This window comes from Moschus berezovskii, chromosome 4, assembly GCF_049115385.1.
Source record: "Moschus berezovskii isolate FMDL1 chromosome 4, NW_MosBer_1.0, whole genome shotgun sequence".
Taxonomy (NCBI): domain Eukaryota; kingdom Metazoa; phylum Chordata; class Mammalia; order Artiodactyla; family Moschidae; genus Moschus; species Moschus berezovskii.
The window spans coordinates 94340008-94351692 of NC_142463.1; the positions used below are offsets into that span (position 1 = coordinate 94340008).

Sequence of the window (11685 nt, forward strand, 5' to 3'; positions counted from 1 at the left end):
GAATAATAATAATAGGACTCAGTTACTAAGTCAAGAACTGTGCTGGATTTTAAACATATTAATTAAACTCTCCAAAACCTTTGCTACGTATATTTCACTATTTCTCAATGAGGAAATTAAGGTTCAGAGAGATGTAAAAATGAACCGTGTGTATGGGTCAGTGTATGAAGTCTAACTCTAAAGCTTGGTAACTTTTCAAGAGCTATAATGATTATTACCAAGATTCAAATTATTTTAAAGAGCTGAGCAATAAGAAATTGTAAGAATTAAATAATTTGATATGTGGAGATATGAAAAATCAATGTTCTTCCAGTTAAAGTGTAAATATAAATGTCTCATGTATAGTGTGTCCTAAATTCTTTAATTTTCAAAACAGTATTATCATTCTATAAAATCATACTGATCTGATAATAATACTTTCAAAAAGTCTACAAAATTTTTGTTTCCTTTACTATTTTAGCATCTAGTAGTGAAGAAGTGAAAACTGGCCAGAGAATGGCCAGTACTCATGTCACTGCATCTAATGGGTAATCTCTGGCTGAACCAGTGCAGCACTATGGTATGTGACAAAAACTATAGTATGATAGTTAATAAAACATTTTTTTGTGGGAATTATGGTTAACCAGAGTTTTTATAAAGAAATTGGTAAATGAACCAAAGACTTTCAAATACTCACTCCTTCACTTTTCACTTTCCACTTTCACACATTGGAGAAGGCAATGGCAGCCCACTCCAGTGTTTTTGGGACAGGGGAGCCTGGTGGGCTTCCGTCTATGGGGTCACACAGAGTCGGACACGACTGAAGTGACTTAGCAGCAGCAGCAGCAGCAGAGAATATAATTAATTTAAAAAATCAGAAATAATAAAATGTTGTAAGCCAGAATCAAATGTAAAGAAGAAAAAACACAGTAGTCTAAAATTGTATTCAGTTTTTAAAAACAGAACTAACATACAAATTATGTTGTTTTTAGGGATTAAAAGAAGCTAGTTCACATGCAGTTTAGAAAATGTAGTTCAGAGAAATGTATTTCAGAGCTATTCAACGTACTTGAAATTTTAACCTTAATATAAGATTTTTATCAAAGGGAAAGAAATAGAAAACAGAGTGCAAGAGACAATAGGATTTTTCTCCAAAAAGACCAAGATTATAATATTAATTAACTTTAAAATACAATTTTCCATTCTACTCTAAACTCTGATTTCCATGGCAATGGAACATCAGCCAGTATTGTGTAGTCTTTTGATACTCAGCCAAGAAGGGCCCTCTTCTTTAAAAAAAAAAAAGTTACATTTTTCTACTGATAAGTTTTCTTCTTATATCAGAATGTCATCGGTAGTTCAGTTCAGTTCAGTTCAGTTCAGTCGCTCAGTCATGTCCGACTCTCCGTGACCCCATGAATCACAGCACGCCAGGCCTCCCTGTCCATCACCAACTCCCGGAGTACACTCAAACTCATGTCCACAGAGTCGGTGATGCCATCCAGCCATCTCATTCTCTGTCGTCCCCTTCTCCTCCTGCCTCCAACCTTTCCCAGCATCAGAGTCTTTTCCAGTGAGTCAACTCGTCACATGAGGTGGCCAAAGTATTGCAGCTTTAGCATCAGTCCTTCCAATGAACATCCAGGATTGATCTCCTTTAGAATGGACTGGTTGGATCTCCTTGCGGTACAAGGGACTCTCAAGAGTCTTCTCCAGCACCACAGTTCAAAAGCATCAATTCTTCGGCGATCAGCTTTCTTCACAGCCCAACTCTCACATCCATACATGACCATGGGAAAAACCATTGCCTTGACTAGACGGACCTTTGTTGGCAAAGTAATGTCTCTGCTTTTTAATATACTATCAAGGTTGGTCATAACTTTCCTTCCAAGGAGTAAGCGTCTTTTAATTTCATGGCTGCAATCAGCATCTGCAGTGATTTTGGAGCCCCAAAATATAAAGTCTGACACTGTTTCCACTGTTTTTCCATCTATTTCCCATGAAGTGATGGGACCAGATTTCATGATCTTCGTTTTCTGAATGTTGAGCTTGAAGCCAACCTTTTCACTCTCCTCTTTCACTTTCATCAAGAGGCTTTTGAGTTCCTCTTCACTTTCTGCCATAAGGGTAGTGTCATCTGCATATCTGAGGTTATTGATATTTCTCCCTGCAATCTTGATTCCAGCTTGTGCTTCTTCCAGCCCAGCATTCCTCATGATGTACTCTGCATAGAAGTTAAATAAGCAAGGTGACAATATACAGCCTTGACGTACTCCTTTTCCTATTTGAAACCAGTCTGTTGTTCCATGTACAGTTCTGACTGTTGCTTCCTGACCTGCATACAGGTTTTTGAAGAGGCAGGTCAGGTGGTCTGGTATTCCCATCTCTTTCAGAATTTTCCACAGTTTGTTGTGATCCACACAGTCAAAGGCTTTGGCATAGTCAATGAAGCAGAAATAGATGTTTTTCTGGAACTCTCTTGCTTTCTCCATGATCCAGCGGATTGGTATTTATTCAACACTTTACATTGGGTTGTTTGCTATGAGATTGGAAATTATTTATGTAAATTAATAGAAATTATACTCTTTACCAATTTTGGCGGTAGAATTTTGAGGTTAAGAGTAATTCTAATCACCTTGTGATTTTGCACAAGGAAAAGTACAAATATTACTAGATAGATACATAGAGCAAATAATGTTCCTAGGTATTTTTGGAGTCAATTTTCTGGATTTTTTTTTTTTCAGTAATCCTCCTGAAAACAGAAAGTAAGTTGGTATTTGGGAGCTTCTGATAATAATAGTAAATATATTCATTAAATGTAATTTTGTATTTCATATGTGCTTTTGCATGTCACATTTTATTTCATTCTTACAGTCACCCTGTGAGGTAGGTGAATTTATCCCCAGATGATTGAATTACTAGACAACAAAACAGAAAAGAAAGTAGCTCTTTAAATCAGGGCTACAAATGATGGAGGAGAGTGTTAAGGTATATTAAGTGAGTTTAAACAAATTTCTTTTTTGTTTGAAACACCATATAGATGGTAAAATTGTATTTTAATTTGTTTTTTTTTCTGTAGGGTAAAATAATTTATTAATTCATCTCTTAATTGATCTGTTTGCACTGAATAATTTTTATTCACCACACAAAATACTCAAAAAGCTGGGAGCATTTTTCATGCACATTCAGTTTACTGTCTGCTCTCATGCTAGATAACAATTTCCTGGGATGTCGTGAATATGATGAACTAACTCTGTTCTTTGAGTGTAAAACTTTGAAATTGGAAGTAATTATGAACTTGACTTTCACCATTTTTCTCCTTTTTGTATATTTGTGTGCATTAAAAAACAACAAAAACAACAACAGCAACTAGATCTTCTGCCAGAACAAATCAATTGTTAGCAGCATAACGTTGATTTTCAAGAATCACCTTACTGCTATTCTGCTGTACAGTTTCCTCCAAATCTATAGTCCCAATCTTTGCAAAGTCATTTCAACACTTATAGCTTGAATCCACAGTTCAGTGGTGGAGAGTATGGACTTTTTTCCTGTGGGCTGAAGATGGTTACCCTGGGATGAAAAGGTCCAGAATAACTTATTCTTCCATTTGTATTAAGAGCCAGGAAGAACACTGTTTAGTTTGTGGCGATAAAACATCAGGATATCATTACAATGCACTTACTTGTGAAGGTTGCAAAGGTAAGGATCAAGTCAAAACTTTAATCCTAGTGCTCACTGAAGAGTTATGAAATTTTAAGCATGTAGGAATACTTTTTAAATTGTGAAAAATAAAACCAAGGAGAACCATTGATATATTTAAAGTGATCAATCTGTGGGGTCAAAGACATGAAAATTGAATTTAATGAAGTTTTGACTTTTTAAAAAAGTTTGTCAAGACTTTTACAATTAAATATAAACTTCAAAATGTTTATGTGACAGAAAGTTTCCATGTTCCTAGGTGAATCTGATGTTAGAATACAAAAATGTCTTCTAAAAAGATCTGAACGTTAACTATTACATTTTCTCATGTGGCTGGTATAATTCTTGAATTAGGAGGAAATTTCAATTAAATGACTTCTAAGATTCTATATAAGTCTATTTTTTAGGAATGCTTTTCTTGAAAACAAATAGGAGATCGGCAAGTGAAGATTATCACTGACAATGGCATTTTCAAAGAGTAAAATAGTCTTTGATTAAGTTTCGAAGCACTTCTATATTTTTTATTCACAAATGCAATATTGGCACAGAATCTAGAAATGACTAGATCAATACTGCACTAGTAAACATCTTAGTTCAAGGTAAAGTCTTATTGTTGGAATCTCACGCTCATTTCCTGCAAAGAATAGCCAAACAAAGACCAAGGGAAAGGAGGTACCAGCTTTATGAATAGAAGAATAGCTGGGCCAGTGTTTGCTTCATCTTAAAATGCAGGGCCTTGCTGTTAAAACTGGGGCTTCTCTGGTGGCTTAGTGGCAAAGAATCCGCCTACTAATGCAGGAGATGTGGCTTCTCTTGGGTAGAAAAGACCCCTGGAGAAAGAAACGGCACTCCACTTCAGTGTTCTTGCCTGGAAAACCCCAAAGACAGAGGAGTGTGGTGGACTACAAGTCCATGAAGATTGAACAACAACAGCTGTTAAAATTAAATTGAAGAGTGAGGCACAGTTCTGGAAACCTAAACTGGGCTTTCTAGTCCCTTTGCTGAATCGGAGTCATGAAACTCCCATTCTCAAGTGTGTCTACAGAAAGAACGTGGCAGGCTACTAAGAGGGATATTGACTACTCTCATCAACCTCACTGCTTGGAATGGAATAAGAGGAAGATAGCAGGGATTATTACATAGGAATGTGAAATGAAAGAGGAAATGGAAAGAGATTGCTATGCATTGATTTAGGAAAATGTAGAATCTCCACCCACTCCTTGACACACACACACACATGCACACACACACACAAAACTGCTCATTCAGCATCTTGGACTAGATAAGTGAGCAGCATTATCTCATCTGGAGAAGTGCTAACAAAGTAGAGGGCTAAGTTTGGAAGAGTATCTCTTCCTTTATGAGTTGAGGCTGCAATGTGAGGAGAGAAAAAGAGAGGCTTTTCTTATAGTTTTACTTTCCGTGAGCACACATTCCTTCTAGGCAACCTTGAGCGATGTGTCACAGAATCATGATATTCTCTAAGATACAGTTTTAAAAATGCTTTTAGATGATATAACCATAAAAATTAGGGAGTTTGTTTAATGTGTTTGGATTATTTAGCTTAATTTCCAGATAGATCATTGACAGGAATAAACATGGAATAAAATATATCAAACAGGAGATGATTAAAACAATTATCCTGATAAATGTATATTAAACCAAACTTTTTTATTGAGGGGGAAAAACATTTTAGTTAAATTTAATTAGTGAAACAATTTAGTTAACTTAATTACTTTATGATAAAGATTAGAAACAAGTAACTAAAAAATACCTTATGGTAAAATTTTTTAAACTCTTGTTTTGTTATTAGGGTTTTTTCAATGTAGCATCACCAGGAATGCAGTATACAGTTGCAAGAATGGTGGTCATTGTGAAATGGACATGTACATGCAGACAAAATGGCAAGAGTGCAGACTAAAAAGTGTAAGGCAGTAAGAATGTACGGGGAATTTAAGTACCATTGTGTATTTTTTTTTTTTTTTTTTGAGAAGGGTTTTAGTTTTTATTACCTTACTGGGAACTTATATTCTTCAAGTTATTTTGAACATATTTGAACATAATATATTTGTCTAGATTTAGGCAGGGGATTCCTGGGTTGGGAAGATCCCCTGGAGAAGGGAAAGGCTACCCACTCCAATATTTTGGCCTGGAGAATTCCATGGACTCTATAGTCCATGGGGTTGCAAAGAGTCTGACATGACTGAGCAACTTTCACTTTCACTTTCAAGCTATTTCTCTAGCAACTGCTAAATTAGAATAACCAGTTACCAATCTTGGTAATTATTTATATAAACTCTGTTCTATACTGTATTTGTCTGACTTTGGCAGTAATCATATTTTCTTCCTAATTGGAAACCCTTGAATTTTTATTTTAGTTAACCTAAAGTTATATAATTCATCTAGAAAAAGCAGAATTTTAAATTAGTAGTTTCTCTTCAATTGACAATCCGTGCTTCCAAGATATCATGAAGAAATTTTTCTAACATAAAAAGGTCTAAATTTATAATTTTGAGATGTAAAATTAATTTTAATTTATTTCTAGGATGACTGTAGTTTAAGGTAGACAAGTTGCTGTGGAAAGAAAAGAAGTAAGTAATGTAAACAGTAAGTTTACCTGCTGTTATACATGCTTACCAAAAAACAAAGGTTCTTTTTGAAAAGACTGGTTTGTGATCACATATGTGTACAATGTTAGGCAATTTTCATCAATCTTATAATGGTATTTGATGTACCCAAATCATTTCATGTGAATTTTGTAATATCACAGGTTTGCTCACAAATATCCAATGCAAATCAAAGAGACTTTGAAAGAACTTTAAGCAGAAGAATAGCTTTGGCTCTAAAATCAAAATGGAAGAGAAAGGGGTAAACAACAAGCTTGTATCATCCACCACTAGATCTGGAAAAGTGGCAAGACTCATAAAATGTCTTGTTTCTATAATGATGATATCTTGTTTGATAAGTATACGTTATAGTTTTCCCCCATATTTTCTTACAGATTCAGGAGCACATGGAACTAACTCAAGAGGAACATCAGCTCATTAACACATTGTGACCGCTCATCAGAAATCTACAATTCCTTTAGAAGCAACAGAAAGATTTGTATGTGTTCATTAATGGCAAGAAATAATTTGTAATTATGTCAGAAAATAACAGCATAATCATAAAAGTTTAAAATTTAAAGTTATTTGAAAGAAAGAAATTATAAATTGTATTTCTTTTTTTGTTGGTTAGCTGCAGGGATGTGGGATATGCAAATCCTGAAATGATCTTTCTGTGACTCTCAGGGATAGTCTTACATATACAGAGGTTAGTAGATTTCACCAAGGGACTTTCAGGTATCACACTGCCTTTGGAAAAAATTAAAGTAATTTAATATTAAATATTTCCATATTAAATATTAAAAAGTTCCTTGTTTTAAAGGAAGGTGGCATTTTAAGAAGACAAAACCCTCTAGTTTTCTACCAAAACTGCCTCTAAATTCAAAAACATATTGACTTTGTTTGCTTAAATCAATTAGGTGGATGAAGATATAAATATTTAAAAATATTATTCAAGTGACTTCAAAGACTTAGAGTTAAGACAAACTATGATTGGTTGTATGTTTTATTTTATTTTTGGAAATAAATTGTTTTGGTTTTTAGATAAAACAAACAAAATTCCTTGTACCATAACAAAAAAAAAAAGCAACTGTTGGCCAAAACTTAGCTATCTATTTACATATGCAGATAACTCTCTGCGAAAATAAATTCTTCAAGGCTAAACCAACTGTGTTTAATTTGCATTTGCCATAGGAACTTATTATATGGTTCTGATGAAAGTGCACTAAGATATTAAATGTGGAATCATGATTATTCTAAGGGGACGGTTAGGATTCATATCATAAATAACATAAAAATGTTAAATTCTATACTTGAAAATTACCTTTTCATTATCTATTTCAAACAATTATGTGATCTTTTCATAAAGGATTTGAAAATCTGACCAATGAGGATCAGACTGCATTACAGAAGGGATCAAAAACTGAAGTGATATTCCTTCATGTGGCCCAAATTTACAGTAAAAAAAAATGTTTTTCATCAACTTCTGAAAATAAAAAGGGCCAACTAACTCAATCTTAATAGTTATTAAATTTGGCAACAAATTATATAACATTGAACTATTTTTACTTATATTTTAATTTTACTAGTTAATATACAAACAAGTATGTCAATAATAGCTGTTTGTAGTTTACCAATTCTGTTTTAGCTTTTTTTTTTTTTTAAAGAAAGTCATTTTTTTATATAGCATCACAGAAACACATTTTGAAGGGTCTTCTATATAGTTTTTATATAAAGTATGAACTATTATTCTAGATTCATGTTTCAGTAATAAAAATTATAAAGCTATCATTTGTTGGGAATGTTTCCTGTATAACAGATATTAGAGTTATTGAAATTACTCTGCATAAAGATTTTTAAAAAGCAGACTTTACATTTTTCCCTTAACTATGTACTATGAGGGGCTTCCCTTGTAGCTCAGTCGGTAAAGAATCTGCCTGCAGTGCAGGAACCCCAGTTCGAACGCTGGGTTGGGAAGATCCCCTGGAGAAGGAAATGGCAATCCACTCCAGTATCCTTGCCTGGAAAGTCTCATGGACATAGGAGCCTGACGGGCTTCAGTCCATGGGGTTGCAAAGAGTCCGGCACGACTGAGCGACTAACACTTACTTACTTACTTAGATACTATGAAGCTATTGTATCATTTAGATCATTCACTGAATTATCACAATCAGAGTGGTAACAGAAATGCTGTTTGTTCCATGGAAACATTTTGCAATGAAGACTGTTCCTTTATGCTGACTGGTAATATTACATGTAATACAAAATATTGTTTTGGATGGAAAAAGTTGGTCAGACCAAAAATTGGTCAGAAATTTGATTTCATTTTTTTATACAGCTTTGAGAAAATATGATAATGGCAATATGAGTCAGCACTATGTTTTGACAAAAATACATTTGATATTAATCTTTTTAGGTAATGCTGAAGAATTTATTATCACACTATATTGCTTCTGTAGAAGAATGTTTGAGCTTACTATTACTAATACTGAATATGCTCTTCTTGCAGCCACAACAGTGCTTTTTTCAGGTAGAAACACATTTGGCGATAAAGTTTGGATTAAGTTTGGCAATGAAATCATGAAGTTTGTGGTTATTATATTATTCATTGATTCCAAATGTACCAATTTTAATCAAAATTGACTTCTCTATAAGAGCATTCCTTTCAGCTTACAAACATGCTGTAATTTCTTGCATCTTAATAAAATGCCTTTTTGACTTTGAATCCCCTTTCAGCTATTCTATTACTCTGTTTTACATTATTGTCAAATTAAAAAAAATTAAGAACTGTTTATATTTCTGCCTCCATGTCTCTCTTTTCATTCACTTCTGAAACTAATACAGGTAGATTTTGTCCCCTCCACCATAACTTGTCAAGATCTTCAGTAATTTGACATCATGAATTCTAGTGATCAGTTCTGAAGTCCTGATCTTCCTTAATCTATCAGCTACTTTTGACACAGCAGATCACTTTCTCTTTCTTAGAACACATCATTTGGCTTCAATTGATCACTCCCTCCTTCTTGGCATGATTTTTTTCCACTTAATTTCCAGGACATTATAGTCTCTTGGTTTTCCTCCTCAGTAGCTGCTCTTTCTGTCTTCTTTGTTAATTCCCCATCATCTCCCACACTGATAAATGTTAAAAAATGTTCCAACACTCAGTTCTCTTCTATACCCACTTCCTTAGAAATTACATCCCATTTCATGGTTTTAAATACCATCTAGAGGCTGACAACTCCCAAACTATATGCCAACTGGACTGCTACCCTAAGCTCCATTACATAGCTTACTCAAGATTTCAATTTTTATGTTTAGAAGGGATATAAAATTTAACCCCCTCGTGTGAACTCTTGATTGCTCCCTGATCCTTCTATATTCTTCCTTCATTTCTTCTAAATGGCATCTCAATCCTTTAAGTTGTAGAAGTCAAAATCCTTGAAGTCATCCTTCACTTCTTTTTTTACTCTTATACCCATATTAAATATGCAACAAATCTTGTTGATTCTATCTTCAAAATAGATCTAGAACTCAACCACTTCTCACTGTCTCTGCCATCCTAATAAAACTAACTCACTTTCCTATTTCTGCCCTTGCCTCCTTAGGATCTATTCTTTATACAGTAGCCACAGTGATTCTTTGACAACATGTCATGTCATTCTTCTGCACATAATCCTTTAATGGATTTCTCTTTCATACAGTTTACAGCCAAAGTTCTTTCTGATATTGCTTGCAAACTATTCCTTTTGCTAACATCACCATAACCACATTGCTTTTGATGCATATGTTTCCTGAAAATTTCAAGTAGGCTCCTTCCACAAGTTCTGCTGTACTTGACAAATTTTCTGCTTGGAAAACTCCTTTCTGGATAGCTTCATGGCTCCCTCCTTCACCATCCTGGATATCTGCTAAGTGTCCTATTAAATCTGATTACCCTTTAAAAAATAGCTGCTGTGCCTCTACCCTAAATTCTTATCCCCTACTCTTAATTTTTGTCATATATTTTTATTTTAAAAATGTGTATATGTCTCTATCCTCCCCTACTCCTCCTAGACCCAAAATACAAGCTCAATAAGGGCAGGAAACTTAGTCTATGTTCACTGCTGTATCTCAGCACAATGACTAGATGAATGAATGCTGTCTAATCACTAAGAAATACTCTTCATAGAGTGTTATGAAGCTCAAATAAGACATTGCATAGAAGAGGTTACCTAGCATAAAATCTGGCATATATTAAAGGTTCAGTATGTATTTTCTATTTTTACCATTTTAAACTGTATTGTCTTAAATTAATTAATTATATTCTACCATTTCTCAGTATTCATTACGATATATATGATGATGTTTTTCAGATTGCCCATGCCTTAAAAATAAGCAACATGTGGAAAATTTACAGGAACCAGTTTTACAAATTTTGTACAAATATTCAAAAATTTATCATCCAGAAGACCTACAGCATTTTTGCTCATCTCATAGGGAGGCTCACTGAACTGAGAACACTGAACCACAACCACTCAGAAATACTTAGCATTTGGAAAACAAAGGACCCCAAATTGACTAGTTTACTCTCTGAGAAATGGAATTTGTATTCATGCTGCTAGAATTTTATAATGTTGTGGTTTGTCTTACACTTCTTAAATCTATATTGTTTACTCTATCATCATAGGATGATTGATTTGAAAAACATGAGCAGAATTGCTGTCACCAATATATTGCTATAAAATGGACATTATCAAGGGCTCATCAAATTTTGTGGAATATAGGACCACCACTAGGGGGACATCTAGGATTCTTTTCAAGATTCATCCCCAAGGAAGCAATGGTTATTGTTCCTGCATGCTCCCTTCGAAAGGGAGTAGTACTAAATACAGTTCTTATCTGAAGAAACTCTTTTTTTCATTTAGCAGAAAATCAAAAGAAAATATATAGATTGCTTATAGATATAAAAAAGATTATCTAGTGAAAATAGTTGTAATCAGAATAAAAGCAGTTTGTGAACTTAAGGCTAGGTTGATGGCTAAACATTTTAAACCTATTACTGTTATAGCATTTTACAAATTATTAAAGAGGAACAAAGCTTTGTCCAACTCTTACTTTTTCTTAATGTCTTTTTTTTAAAATTTATTCTTTTTTTTTTGAAGCTTTCAAATCCTTTTTTTTTTTAAATGAGGCTTTTAATTAATGTTTGACAGAGCTGATTCAAGTTGAACAGACTAAATTTCTTTAAACAAACTTACTTATACTCCAGAGTCCTTTAAAAACTTAATAGCATTTATACATTGAAGGTATTTGATTTTTCTTGTAACTAGCACTTCAAATGCAACAAGCATTTGAAGCAACAAGCATTTGACCCAACAAGTAAAACTTCCTACAGTTCATAACTTTTATAAATAAAATAAATTAA

General features: G+C 33.7%; 1 pseudogene; it reads left to right on the top strand.

Moving 5' to 3' along the window:
* Positions 1-495: 495 nt before the first annotated feature.
* On the top strand, positions 496-10882 carry LOC148778096 (bile acid receptor-like; annotated as a pseudogene).
* The last annotated feature ends 803 nt before the right edge of the window (positions 10883-11685 follow it).